Source organism: Protomyctophum bolini (assembly GCF_963924005.1).
Source record: "Protomyctophum bolini genome assembly, chromosome: 16".
Classification (NCBI taxonomy): Eukaryota; Metazoa; Chordata; class Actinopteri; order Myctophiformes; family Myctophidae; genus Protomyctophum; species Protomyctophum bolini.
The window spans coordinates 22,539,499-22,554,392 of NC_137877.1; the positions used below are offsets into that span (position 1 = coordinate 22,539,499).

General features: G+C 42.2%; 1 protein-coding gene across 1 annotated transcript in view; it reads left to right on the forward strand.

Annotated features, from left to right (window-relative positions):
- Positions 1-8,495: 8,495 nt before the first annotated feature.
- Positions 8,496-14,894, forward strand: part of LOC308330452 (SH3 domain-binding protein 4) — a 54,236-nt gene continuing 47,837 nt past the window's right edge. The window contains exon 1 of the mRNA XM_080785312.1: positions 8,496-8,626. The gene's annotated coding sequence lies outside the window, so the exon portion shown is untranslated. The remainder of the gene's footprint in view (positions 8,627-14,894) is intronic.

The window sequence follows — 14,894 nt, forward strand, 5'->3', positions numbered from 1 at the left end:
CTCCAAACATTTAGTTACTCTACTTTGGCTTTTACAGGTGTTGCTTGTTAACTTCCGTTCACATATCATCCTATTCACATACAATGGCATGTCAGTCAGTAAGTGTTAACCTAATGACAGAAACCGCCCAAAGGCAATCGATGCATTTATCACTTATCAGAGCCAGGTTAATTAGACTGGTAGTAGTCTCTACTGGGACATTTTGCAGTAATGGAATATCTTGTTGCCAGTGTGTCTGTAATCTTCAATCATTCTGCCTTCAGGCTAAACGTTGCACAATTAAGAACTGTCTTTTTCGCATTTATAAAATCGCATTTATCGCTGACACCAAGTCTTCACAGTCAATCAATCTGATCAGTGTTGCCATGTCCGCTTATTATTAGTAACCTTGGGCTTGCAAAGTGTACCGGTAGTTGCTTATTTGGGCTTGCTTCCTAAAATGTTGTTCAAACCAGTGGTTCTCAAACAATTTCATGTCAAGGACCCCCAAATTAATAAGTAATTAAGTAATAACACCATCTGAAAACATTAATGTGCCAGCGAGGTCGTGCCATATTTGCATTGTTAAAATGTTTCAAAATCAATTGTTTGTTAAATAGTAGATCTACAAAGCTCATGACACGTTGTGAGCATGTAAATGGGCTGTTTTCAAATAGGTAGCCAATGCATATAAGTGCTCACATGTTAATGGCTTCTTTTGGGCTAATTTCTTTCTCAAAATCTGGCACACTGTGCATCTCCTGCTCATCATGACTTGATGACTCATCATCATGATTTAAGGCCTTAATAATAGAGTGTGGAGATTAATCACTCACTGCCTCCTGTGTTTTAAGAGTTTGAGAGTGTTTTTTGCCACACTCATTTATTTTTCATTTAGAAAGCAGTAGAAAACTGAACATTATGCAGTGCCTCCATTGCACAGTATGGGCATAATAAACCATTTCTCTTGACATCTGCATTATTGCATATAGATTTGTTTGGTCATAATGACAAACGAATGATGCAGAAACGGTGCAATATAGTGTAATGTAATGTATAGTGTAATAATGCAAGACAAGATGATATGACGATGATAAGACGACTTTAAAAATGATTTAAAACAGTAGTAACCCCAAGGATATTAAAGCAGAAATGTCTAACCTTGTTTTCAAGTCCCTCACTGCCTATCATAAAATATTCTGTCAAGCTCTTAAAAAAAATCCACTGACTGAACCATATAAAGTTGGTGGATTTATTCATCCAGGCTTTTCCAATTATGGAAAGGTTGATGGGAGCTTGAGAAAAACTATTCACATGTGTTCTTTCTGGTGTAAAGTACCAGGGTATTTTTTTCATTTTGGTAGCAATGGACCCTTTGACAGAAATTATTATTATTATTTTTTTTTAATTTCTAAATGATTTGGCTCCTCCTCCCCCACTATTCATTTCAATGGAAGTTTCTCAGTTTGTGGCGTTTTGAAGCACCTGGAATACTGCCGGAAGTACCATTATAACTCTGTCTTAAACGAGCAGAAGAGCATTTGAGGTCCGGGATGAAGCACGTTACGCACGTCACTGAACGTCCGTCCACCACCATGAATGTGCTGCAGTTCTACTTTTCGCCAGTAGGTAATAATAATAAACCTTTATTTATATAGCACCTTTCAAAACGAGGTTATCATCATGCTTTACAAAAAAAATGCAGTACACACCATAAACAACAGTTTACAATAATAAAAATAAAGAACAGGCAATGTACAGAAATGCAGTAGGACATAAGAACAATAGGGAATGTTTAGAAAACGTTTAGGTGTTAAAAGCAGCTTTATAAAAGTGAGTTTTTAGGAGGGCATTCCAAAGAGTTGGGGCTCTGAGTGCAAAGGCCCGGTCACCTTTTGTTTTCAACTTAGAAGTTGGGATTTCTAAGAGCGCCTTGTCTAAGGACCTTAAGGTGGTAGTGGCAGCTTCAACACCCTTCTGGGGCCTTGGGTTTATACACAGGAAGAGAGACAGCGGTTATGATACCAGATCTGTATCCAGGGGTGATTGTGAGGTCTAGGCAGAAAGTCTACTGTACCTTCAGTCAAAATGTTTTTTCCATCAAAGGTTGTCAATACTGGAATGAGCCCAGTCACCCTGAGGGAGATCCCCACTTTCACAGCTAAAGGACAATTGAAACAGTGTTTCAAAAACAACCAGTGTTGTGATCACGTACATGGCTCTCAGTCCACAAATAGAGTAGGCCTACCCTAGCAATAGTTTTAATCTTTTCTTCTTTCTCTCAACTCACTTATTTATGTCGGTATTGTTTAGTGTTTAGTGTTCGATGTCCGGGGAAATACGTAGCATCTCCTCTAAATCCAGTGTATTTACACTACATTTTTATGTAATGTTCATGAATCTACTCTGTCCCGTCCAAATAAACCAATAAAGTAAAAGTAAAGTAAAGTAACCCAGCACTCATGTTTTTATCAATCACTTACACACCATATGGGCCTATTGGTCACTTTCAACCTTGAGTCCCTATTTTGGGCATGGCATTATAAGCAAAAAAATAAAGTTTATGAACTGTGTGTGTGTGTGTGTGTGTGTGTGCGTGTGTGCGTGTGTGCGTGCGTGTGAGAGACCCCAATTCAACCCCAATTAATTTGCTGACTGCTTAGTGTGAATGAACAGTGTGCGCCCCGACGACGCCAATCATCTGCAGGGCTCAATCATCATCAATGCCACGCCGGTCCTTCATTGCCATCCCCAGTTCCTGCCTACTGATGCATGTGTCCCTAGCGATGACATCAGGGAATGACAGTTGCTTTGATCCCCCCGTGGATCCAGTATTCAGATTCACTTCTTAGATCGGTCATGGTGACGGCCGGGTTCGAATCGTTTTTGATTTCTCCCTGATGGTGGCTGCTTCGGTGGGTAGTTCTGGGAGTTTGATCAGGCGTGCTACCAGTCGTGTGTAGGTGCGATCATCTACTTGTACTACGGCCGCTCTCACTCGATTGTCTCTCCCTGTCATTACCTCTTGCACTTTCCCTATTGACCAGAACGCTCTGGGGAGTTGTGGGTCTATCACGAGGACGAGCGTACCCACGGCAATGTTCTCCTTTTCTGTAATCCATTTCGAGCGTACCTGTAGAGATGTCAAAAAATCCCGTATATATCGTCGCCCGAACTGGTCGGCTAAGACTTGTGAATGTCGCCATCTCTTGCGACTAAGCAATCCGGTCTCCGGATAAATGGCCTGTGGTGATGAGGGATTCGTTGTCCTATGAGGAGGTGGTTGGGGGTTAGCGGGTCTAGATCGCCTGCATTCAAAGAGACATAACCCAGGGGTCTGGAGTTCAGGATAGCTTCTATCTCTATTAGGACTGTGGCGAGTACTTCTTCTGAGACTACTTGTGTTCCTAGGATCACTCATAGGATGCTCTTCACCGATCTCACTTCTCTTTCCCAGGCTCCTCCGAAGTGTGGGGAGGCGGGTGGATTGAACACGAAGTCTATTTGCATAGGAGCCATTTTCGCTGGGAGCTCTGGTTCCATGTGCCCGAAAGCCTCGCGCAGCTCCCTGCTTGAAAGTTGTGCCTCTATCACATCGGACTTCGAAGGGTTTCCCTCTGCGTCCTATGAACCGGCGCAGCGACATTAGGAATGAGTCTGCGCTCATGTTCGTGAGGAGTTCCATATGGATCGCTCGAGGTGTGAGGCATTTGAATATTATGCCCCAGCGCTTCTCTGTTCTCCTGCCAATTTTCAAGGTCATCGGCCCGAAGCAGTCCATTCCTGCCGAGTAGAATGTTGAGTCCATCAGCCTTAAGCTGGATTCTGGGAGATCAGCCATTCGTGGTACTCTGACATTCGAAACAGCTCGTTTGATGCTTCTTTACTGGTTCTGCGCCTGAGTGCCCGAGGTTTTTATCGTGTTCAAGTAAAATAATAATAATAATAAAAAATATATAAGGTAATTGTTCGGGTTGGCCCTGTTCGGGCCGGTCCAGTTAGGACCGGTCCATAATCTTTGGCTGAGAACTATATAGGGCCCACTGTAGCTGTTTGCTGTATTATACTGTCTGAAATGCATCTGCCGTATGCCAAAGCATTTTATAATGATAGTGTTTACATAATATTTCCTTAAATTCCTTATGCAGAGCAACTTGCATTAGCTGTTCCAAATATTGGCATTAAAAAAAGTTCAAGCACCAGAAAGAGAGAAAAAGAGAAAAAGAGAGAGATAGAGAGAGAGAGAGATAAGATCATCGAGGGCAGTTGAGGTGAAGCATTGCACATTTCTGGATGTGTGCGTGCGACTACGTGTATATTACTCCTCCTGCAAGAGCCAAAGCACTAGAACTCAGGTGTTGCTCAGTGGCTGCCCACTGCCCCTAATACTGTAGTTATGATCCATTTAATGCAGAGGAAAAATGTCATTACGGGGATCAATTGCACAGTAAGTATAACTTAACCACTTCAGCACATAAACCCTTTAGTCTTAGTGCAGACAGACCTGCGTTGCAAACAGGGGGGCAGTCAGACAGATATTTTGTGAAGCCACTAAGGAAATCGGGACATCCTGAAAGTTCATATAATGGCCTGTTGTGGCGCTGTCATTGGGCCCAAAAAAACCCATAGCCCCTAGAGGTCCATGTATTTGGGCCCAACTTCACCTAGACTGTATTACCTTAATAAAAATGGTCATGAATACTTTCTGCTTCAGTCACTAGTTTAAAGTCTCATTTTCTCATGTCATAATATTCTTTTTGGAAAATTATGGTCCCATTTATTAAATAAATTACCATAAAGTCGCGTATGTTCTGAGGGGCGTGGCTACCGTTACAGTCTATGATCGGGAGCCACGCCCCGTTCGAGTCAAAATAAAAACCAACGAAGAAGAAGGGGGGGAAGTCCGGGCCAGCCAATGGCCAGCTGGGCCCAAACGGATCTAGAAAGATGGCGATTTACAATTCAAGGACTGACTGGCTTCATCTTACGTCCATATCAGACCCGGCGAACGCTTTGTCCATATTTTTTTTTACAGTCTATGCATGGTTGCAATACATGGATGTTTTTTGTTATGTATACAGGCCATTTGGATTGCACACTTCAGTCTAGGTTGTGTACTCCAGTCCAGAGTAAAGCTCCGCCTTAGGGTTTTTGCTCAAAGATGAAACCTTATGATTTTGTGTGACATTTTGCTAACTTGAATAGCGTATACAATTCAAAATAACCTGCAATTATCCTTACTTCTAAACTTGAGTTTAGCTGATGCAGGGCATTGCCCTTTGATTCATTGTGCTGGCTGGCCTTTATCAGGCAATTAAGTGGGTCTTGTTCGAGGTAAATTATCTCTATTAATGTGCCATGGCAATTTGCAGCAACATCGAAATTGACAACCGGACCATAAAGTAAAACACATTTCTGAATGGGTAATATAGGCCCAGGCATGGAGTACAGTTTATTTCATTTACATAAATAATAGATAAAAACAAATATATATATATATATATATATATATATTAAAAAACAATATATATATATATATATATATTTTTTTTTTTTTTTTTTCCATTTAATTTCATATTTATTTATTTCATTTCAGTTATGGTTTTACATGATTATATTCATTTTACTTTGTACTTATTTTTTACATATTCCATAGCAGAAAAGAAAAGGAGCAGGAAGAAGATAAATCTTATTTATACCTGCCCCTATCATTAAAAGAAACATCTAATTGATGCTGCTACCATCCATACATTTTAGATCACCATGATTGAATGAATAAAAAAGAAAGAAAAACAACAAAGACAAAAGAACATAGAGCTCAACAAGAGAACAAACAAAAACAACACTGAGCGAACAAAATAACACTTATATCTAACCTTCTAATTCATATTTTATAATTTTTTCCTTTTTAAACACTTTCTTAAACTGAAACACTGTTGTACAACTCTTCAACTCCTGGTTTTGTGAATTCCATAACTTTATACCTGTAACAGAAGTGCACATTTGTTTTAGTGTAGTCCGAGCGAACAGATGTTTAAAATCATGTCTTCTTCTATGGTCCTCATCCTCTGAGCTAAACACAAATGACTTCTGTAACTGTGTTGGTAATGATCTGTTTTTCGTACTTCAAAATTACCAGCAGAAATGCTGTGTATGATGTGAAGAGGTAATAATTGCATTTGGATGCATGAGGCATAACCTATTAAATAGGTGGGCACTGGGCACACTGTCCTCACTTAACCCAGGGTTATTAATATGCATTCATGATCATGGCTTGACTTTACTCAGTCTTTGCGGTAGCAAATGCACACGGTTGTATACATGTTTTACAGTCTCTCTTAAACCATGCTGGGTTATTCATAACCTAAAGGTCTGTCATAGACTGAGGAAAACTCTCCTTTCACTATACATTAGTTGGCCCAATGTGAAGTTTATGAACTGGCACAACATAGGTTTATGCCACTTTAGAATGTGCCATTAGTTATCCCATAAAAAGGCTCTAGAATGTAATTAGTCGTGGGATAAGACTGTTTATAGGCATTTTGTTAACTCTGTTATAGTTAAAATGGTCATGGAGAATCATGCCAGGCTGAATGGCATATTATTAATTAGGTTATCCGGATTAAAACCTACTCTATTAACGTCTTCAAGTTTAAGCACTTAAACCCTTTATTCTGTGTTAACTAATGCTTAGTTGACCGTGACTGGCTGTACACTTGGTCTGCTCTGCCTCCCGCCACCCCTCTACAGCAAATCTTTTCACCAAAAATAGTCAATCTACAAGCTCACAATATGTCACATTGTGATGCATTGTGAACTTGTAGATTTGTTATTTTCTCCCGGAGTTTGGGACTCCCAGGGGGCCTTGTTAATAATATGGTTATTTGGAAAATAGCCGATTTACTTATAGATTGGCTAACTTTGGAAACATTCAGAAAGACATCTTGAGAGATTGTGGAAAAAGTTAATTCATTTAGAAGAAATCTTCCCTTATGGGGGCCACCTGGCACAGAGTGATTTCTGATGGGGTCTTAGGCCAAATAGAATTTGGGGGTCCTCGACATGAAAATGTTTGAGAACCAACAGGTGCAGCAGCTTGTAGGCTGACCTCACTGGCCCCTCGCCAGCACAGAAGACCAGGTGGTGGTAGAGATCCTCTCCACATCACCAGACATCCCTCCCCTCTGGGCCAACCAGAGACTATGAGCCCTGGAAGGAGATGTCTGGTCACCTGGCAACTTTATAGTGCTGCATGGGGTACGAGGAGGGCCCCGGGACAGTATAACTTAGTGCTGGGGTTTCCCTTTTTACCCATTCTGCGTACTGTGAAATAAAATGATAAATCAATCAATCAATCAATCAATCAATCAATCAATCAATCAGGGGGCCTGGGATAGTATAAGTTAACAGCCCTCACATGGGAGTGCTGTTAACTGGGAGGATGTCAGTGCCTGAAGAGTGACCGCCTCGCACTGCCTCGGAATATATAGGCCTGTATTTGTTAATGTTTGATCGTGTGTGTGTGTGTGTGTGTGTGTGTGTGTGTGTGTGTCTGTGTGTGCTGGGGGGTTTCTCAAAACTTTTTCAAGTCAAGCACCCCAAGTATTTGGCCGCGGACCCCCCCCCCCCCCCCCCCCATCTGAAAGGTTTTGTGCCGGGTGCATGTGTTTAGTCAGACACACCATTTAGACACCCTCCTCGAATTCAAACCCTAACCTCACCCTAACCTCACAGGAAGCCACGGGTGACCAACGTATGCACCCCTTTGTGCCAGGGACACCCAGAAGATATTTATGTCAGAAAGATTCTCAATTATTCAACATTTTCAACCATTTTCAATATTTTTCAAAAATCAAAAATAGCTGTACAAGCTCGTATGCCAAGTTCTGTTATATTTCTGAATAGCCAACACATGGATAAAGCGGTTAAAATGATTGTGACGCTATGTTAACTACTTTTGCTGGGGACCCCATGCCTGGACCAGGACCATACCCCCCAGCCCCAGGACCCCACTTTGAGAATCACTCGTTTATAAAAAAACGAATTACTGATTGTCAACCAACCCCTGATGGTATGCTGATGGAAATACACGTGAAGTGTTCCTATTGTGAAGAGTTGACTTCACTAACAGTTTAATAAACGCATAATAAACGAGGCAGTCAGTGACAGACAGTAGTACAGTGCCATGCCATCATTCATTCATTCATTCATTCATTCATTCATTTGGGATTCATTCACTAATTCTTGTTGGAACGACGCGGCTAAACAAATCTGAACAACGGATGAAATAAAAGACGCGAAAAATCTCGTTGATCACCATGTCTGAGATAATGTGTAACTTGAAGCTCCCTGGAGGTGTCATCGTGTTGTGTGGGAAAATAAATGAAAAAAACAAACAAACAAAAAAAGACCAAATCCTCCCAATCCCAGTGTAACATGATGCTCCTCCCTGTTCCCGTGACATCAGAGTGGAGGGGGTCTCTGCTGCTCTCCCATCGTCGATTAGCAGCAGGCAGCTCAGCTACACAGAAACAAGTACAAGTTAAACTGGGGAGAGAGAGAGAGACAGAGAGCACTTCACTACAACAGCCCGTTCATGTATCGTTTGGATTTGGATACTATCCGCAGAGTTGTTATAGTATCTCAGGTAAGTTGCGGTCTTCTCTTTGATGCAGGTCTTTCCTTTGTATACTGTACGTGTGTCGAAGGCTTGGTGGTCTTTCTTTTTCCCCTCTGCCCGAGAGAGAAAGAGGAGGTGAAAGAAACACGTTACTGAAAAGTGTTGTCGACTCCAGCGTTCGTTCCACCTGGGAGCATATTTAGGTTCCCCTCTCTACGGTTCTTTGGGAATGAAAAGTTTGCGTTTTTTTTAAACAGAATGCGGTAGAAAATGGGTCTGTTTTTATCTTATGGCATAATAAATGGACACAGCTAAAAAGCGAAGCACGAGCCCTGTAGACACGGTGAATGGGTGATTAGAATAGTCTTTTTGTCGTGCTACATTATCTGACCCGTTTTGAATAGACGTTATTGTCTTTAATCAAGGGTGATGTTATTATGTATCCTATGGGGACGTCTGTGCCGTCTCTGAAGTTATATATATCTACACAAGCCTATTATATAGGATACACATTGTCTTACATTTAACTACAACCCTAAGACAACAAACAAAAACAAAAAATAGAAGGATTTGGCAGTGATTGAAACACTCGTATTTTAACACACCGAGGTAATGAAGGAAGTCTGCTTTTCTTCCAAGTAGAAATTGCACTGTCTGTTATCGCATGGCTGACATGCGTTGCCATGGTATCAAAAAACCCGACTCTCCCTGGATTTGAAGTGAGAGGCTGGCATCATCATCATCATTAAGTTTAACCCTTAGCCCATGTCTGGCAGCTGGCTGGCTGCTCTGCCCTGGGGTTGGAAGTACAATTCCTAGAGCAACAGTAATCTCTATTTGATAATTTATTCATATTTGGTGCTTTCAATCGAAAACTATACAGGTATGCCTCAAAATGTGTTGAAATTACTTTACAACGGCCCAGTGAAATGATGTTTACAAGAAGAAGACATTCACACATTGGCTCTGTTTCCACAAGCTGAGAAGTTAGGTTGACACTAACAGTAAAAGCTGGTAATTTGGGTAGGCTAATTATACATTCATTTGTGTTGGATAGCAACTTTAATAGCTAAACAGGATACAAGTTTGTTTTAGATGCATGATTGAATGGTTAATGACAAATGACAACGTAAATGCAACAAACTATGCAATGCACGAGAAGAAGAAAAAATAAAACTGTTAAAATAGTGTTCATGAACTAAACGATACAAAAGGCATGTAAAGATAGGCTATGTAGCTAATAATCGCCTCTGTCTGGTAGAAACCTCATGTCAAACTGTCATTTTTCAGGATTCAAATTCAAAATGAGCAAAAGTAGCAGATCTTCAAGCTAAAAACGTGATATTGTGTCACATTCGAGCTTGCAGATCTGCTACTTTTGATGCTTTTGTGTGACGCTGCAGTATGATCAAGTACGGCTTTAATTTACGGAAAACAAATAAACTAAGAAACAAAAAGTTATAATATGGAGATGAGATAGATTTCTACCTGACAGATATGATATAGTAGGTACATAGGTTATATAGTAAAGTAAAATTAAAACCATTAGTCAGTTATGACGATTTTTGTCAGACCCGCCCAGACAGACATGCTGCATTTTTGGGAGAGTTAAAATAACATTCCTCAATGAATTATGCATGGGACACTGTACCCCCCTCCCACGATGTTTCACTTAGATAGCTGAGGCATGAGACCGTGGTTTACTTTGCTAGCAGCAGCTGTCAATCTCCATGCAGGGAAGTGTGTGCTTCTCTCTCCACGCTCATTAGAATATATTTTAAACTACCTAAAGGATTCAGCAGGCCAGTGGTTCTCAAGGACCTCCCATTAAAGCTGCTATAAGCAATAATATGTCACATTTTTTATTTCTTTTTGGTATTCAAACAGCCAGCAATAATGGTTAAAACGCTCCCACAAAAAAATGTGTCTCTTTGACACATCTAGGGGCCACAATCTGCATTCAAAGATTTTCCTAGAAGCTTTGTAATTGGTCGATTTGCCTGTCTACTTCTTGATTGGTTAGTCATTTTAACCGGGTTTTTTTCGACCAATGACCAAGCTTCTAGGAACATCTTTGAATGCAGATTGTGGCCCCTAGATGTGTCACAGAGACTAAATTCTTTACTCATTGCTGGCTGTCTAAATACCAAAAAAAACAAAGTCATTAAAATGTTGACATATTATTGCTTATAGCAGCTTTAAGCGAAGATTCTTTTTTTTTAATTATTAAAAATTCTACATTTTTCAAAAGGAACCAAGCTCGTGCGACACACTGTGAGCTTGTATATTGGCTATTTTTGAGTGGTGCAACCACTCCTACAACCAGCAATGTCCGTGTACACACACCCCTCCACCTATGTATGTATCATGAGCACGAGTATGTGACTTATTAATACCAGTAGGGGGCGCCAGAAACAGAGAGAGGGGTATGCTGTGCCTGCTGCCTGCTAATGAGAGAGAGGGGGGGGGGGGGGGGGGAGGGGAGTTGCACCACTCGGTTCACACAGGTGTGATTTTTGAATAGCTTAAGAATATGGATAAAGTGTTTAATATATATATTTTTAAGATTTATTTTAGGGATTTTATGCCTTTGTTGATAGGACAGTAGGCTGGCAGGAAATGGGGAGAAAGAGATAGGGAGTGACACGCAGCCAATATCATCGGGATTCGAACCCGCGACACACTGTCCGGTTGCAACCTAGGTGCCCGGACCTCTATGCCAGTGACCCGGTCCCGGGCCAAAATAGTTGACAATTTTGATGATATTCAATAATTTAACTGGGGCTGCCCTGGAATGCCCCCAAGGACCCCTGGGGGTACCCAGACCCCCCCTCCCCCACACACTTTGAGAAACACTGCAGTAAGCGAACTCCTGAAATTGTACTCCAAGAACAACTTATCTGTGTTTTACCCCAAGTCTTGAAAAGTCCAATTCTGAACTGCAACTGGAATTCTATTTCAATAGACTTCATTGTGTGAATGAATGAATGTGCATGCTTGCGATTCCAAATAAGATAAGACCATCCCCCCTGAGTCTGAACATGCAACAACGTGCATCTCCGTGTACCATTGCCAGCCAGGGCATGACAAGTACAGTTAATTACAGGAGTGGTTGATCTCAAACTTATTCATTAAGTTCCAGGGGGGTCCAGGGGGGGTTAAGGACGGACCCCCCGTCCTTAACCTTAAAATCGTATTTTAAATAGCATATCTACAAGCTCTGAGTGTGTAGATTGGCCATTTTCAAAAAGGCCTACAGCACATCGTTAAAGTTGTCAATCTAGTCTTGATGCTATATTTACTCATTTTGCCTGTGGACCCCCTGAAACCCCCTCAAGAACACCTGTGTGGCCGTCCCCAGTCCTCACTATGAGAAACACTAGCATTACAGCATGCTTTATGACACAGAGGAGAGGTCACTGGCATTGGCCCGGTGTCAAACAGAGGGGCTGCTGTGCATGCCACATTCCCACCCGCGCGCCCTTAGCCAACCCTGGCTGTCACCCTCCGCTGTCAACGAAGGAAGGGTACGCCAGAAATCACGTTAGATGTGAGTCATCCTGGAGGCTGACCCACCCCATTGTCATTGACCTCTAACCCTCGCACCAGGCATCATCTGGTGCTGTATCCAGATTGATGTACGATTTTACCAGGAAGGGAATAGCTTATTCTTACTACGCTGATTCTCAACGTGTGTGTGTGTGTGTGTGTGTGTGTGTGTGTGTGTGTGTGTGTGTGTGCGTGGGGGGGGGTCCATTCTGGGACCCCCTGGGGCATCCTTGAGATGTACAGTTTGTAACTCTCTGTAACAGTCTCTGTAACTCAGAGACTACAAATTACAGGTCTGTGACTCTGAAAGTGTAGCCTGCTAATGAAACCAAATGGACCCTTTTGGCTGCAGTTATATAACTCTGAGAGTTGGTTCCGTTTGTACTATCATTTAACACTGAGGATTTTGGCAGTGTAGATTTAGGCGTCCCGGAAAAAAGATATTAGATGGGGGTCCATGGATGGGGGGGACTAATGCATATCAAACTGGGGGTCTTTGAAATATATAAGAAAGTTGAGAATCACTAGTCTATATATGCTATTCACATTCTAGGCTATGTAGTTGTGTGGAACTCGGAAGAACAACGTGAGAGTGGGGTGAATTTGGGGGGGCTGTTTGCATGTTGTTAACTTGGGGCGGGCGGTGGTGGGTGCACTGGGGTGGGCTCACTGGAAGATTCAAGGATGATGCATTCATTCCTATTGGCTCCTATTGTTTGGGGATTCACCATTGTAAATTAGTCTCTGACAAGATTTGTAACGACGAGCAGAGACTAGCTGAAGATCCGGATAAAAAGCCCAGAATGACTTTCTTCTGAACGCTGCCCTCTGACCCCTGGCATTGTTGCAAGTGTACGTTTCCCCCTCCCCGTCTTCCCCTCTCACTTGAATAATGTATGATTTAATTTGGAACGCTGTGGCATTCCACACATTCCTCTCTACTTTATCCCCGTGGCCGTTTCACCTCGCTGTGTTTGTACTGCGAGCTGGGATAGTTGATAGTGGAAGCGAGGGCTGCTGAAGCCAGAGAAATACTTATATTATAGAATTATACTTTTCCAAGTAGACAAGATGTCTACAAATGGGTCTGTCTGTCTGTCTGTCTGTCTGCCAAATGTCTTGTGCACGCTGACTGTAGGCCAAGGAAGTACCTTTCACACACGCACACAGGCAAAATATGAAATATCCACATAAACAGAAGTACAAGAATACCTTGTACAAAGGAAGTAAACACTGACAATGCAGTCAGAAAACAATCCAGGAGATTGGAGAACAATCCAGTTACAAAGTGCCTAGACAGCAGAACATTGTTACATACAGTACAATACAGTTGACATACTTGTCAGACACAGCAGACATAATATAATAGCTGATACTGAGAAACACACACACACACACACACACGCGCGCACGCGCGCGCGCGCGCGCACACACACACACACACACACACACACACACACACACACACACACACACACACACACACACACACACACACACACACACACACACACACACACACACACACACACACACACACACAGTATATAAAGTTGTTCCGATACTGATACCAGTATTGGAAAAGCTGCTGGCAGTGCCATGTGGGCACACAGGTTCGTAGTTTGAATCCACCCCTCTATGCCTTGAAAAGCTCGGGGACTTTTGGGCTATGACGTCATAGATTCACTGGCCACACATGCACTCAAAGATCCACACACTGGGAGGAGTCACGCCGCTAAATTAGACCCCGTCTTCGTCTTGTAATGTCTTGTCAGCGTGTCTGCTTGCTTGCTTGCAGTGCAAGCTGCACGCTGCATGGTGAGAAGACGTCTGCCAGGACTGATGTGCACGGCAGTTGCACTGCTGGTTGGAGCATAAACATGTACTTAAGCAAATTTACCCTGTGACTCATCATGCTGATTGAGCCAGAAGTGTTGGCCGCCTATAAACATGTCCACACACACACACACACACACACACACACACAAACAAACAAAGTATTCTCTTGCTAGGGCTATTCCTATTTCCTATAGTGAGGCCTAGTCACCAACATATTATCCAGACCGAACTCACCTCTTCAGACTCCAACTCGCCCTCTAGCACTCCTCTCCCCTCATATCACTCTTTTTGTATGTTGTTTTTAGACAGATGCTACGTTTGTTTCTTAGTTTGAGGCACTATTGTTCTCATTGCACTCTACTTCCGTGAGTAACTTGTTGTTACCCTGTCGTTTTTCGACTAGGGTTCATGGCATTTACTCCGATTTCACACAGTTTGCAAGTCACTCTGGGTAATTAATGAGTGTTAGCTAAAATGCCTAAATTGTAAATTGTAACTCTGGCTGTGGAGGCTTGACAGTTCTGACTGAGATACGGCCGAGGTATGGGTGAGATACTCACTGCAGTTGATGGTTTCTGGGGGAGAATAAAAGGTTGGAATCCAGCAGTGCTGTGATGTAACACCTTATTCACGCTGGCACAGCAGCACACAGGTAGTTATCACAGACTTATTTATTAGCCAAAATTACTTTTGCCTGCAAGTGATGCAGTACTTTTATGACTGTGGAGAAGAGGAGCACGTTAGGTGAAACAGTTAGACATGCACATTTATTCCAGGCACATAACTGTATCTGTGTTCATGTCTTTGTAATTAGTTGGTCCCAGTAAGCCAGACTCACTCCTCTCTGTTCATCACCCTGTAAAAGATTAATTACCTTTTAATCAGACATTATTGTATGATTTAGGTG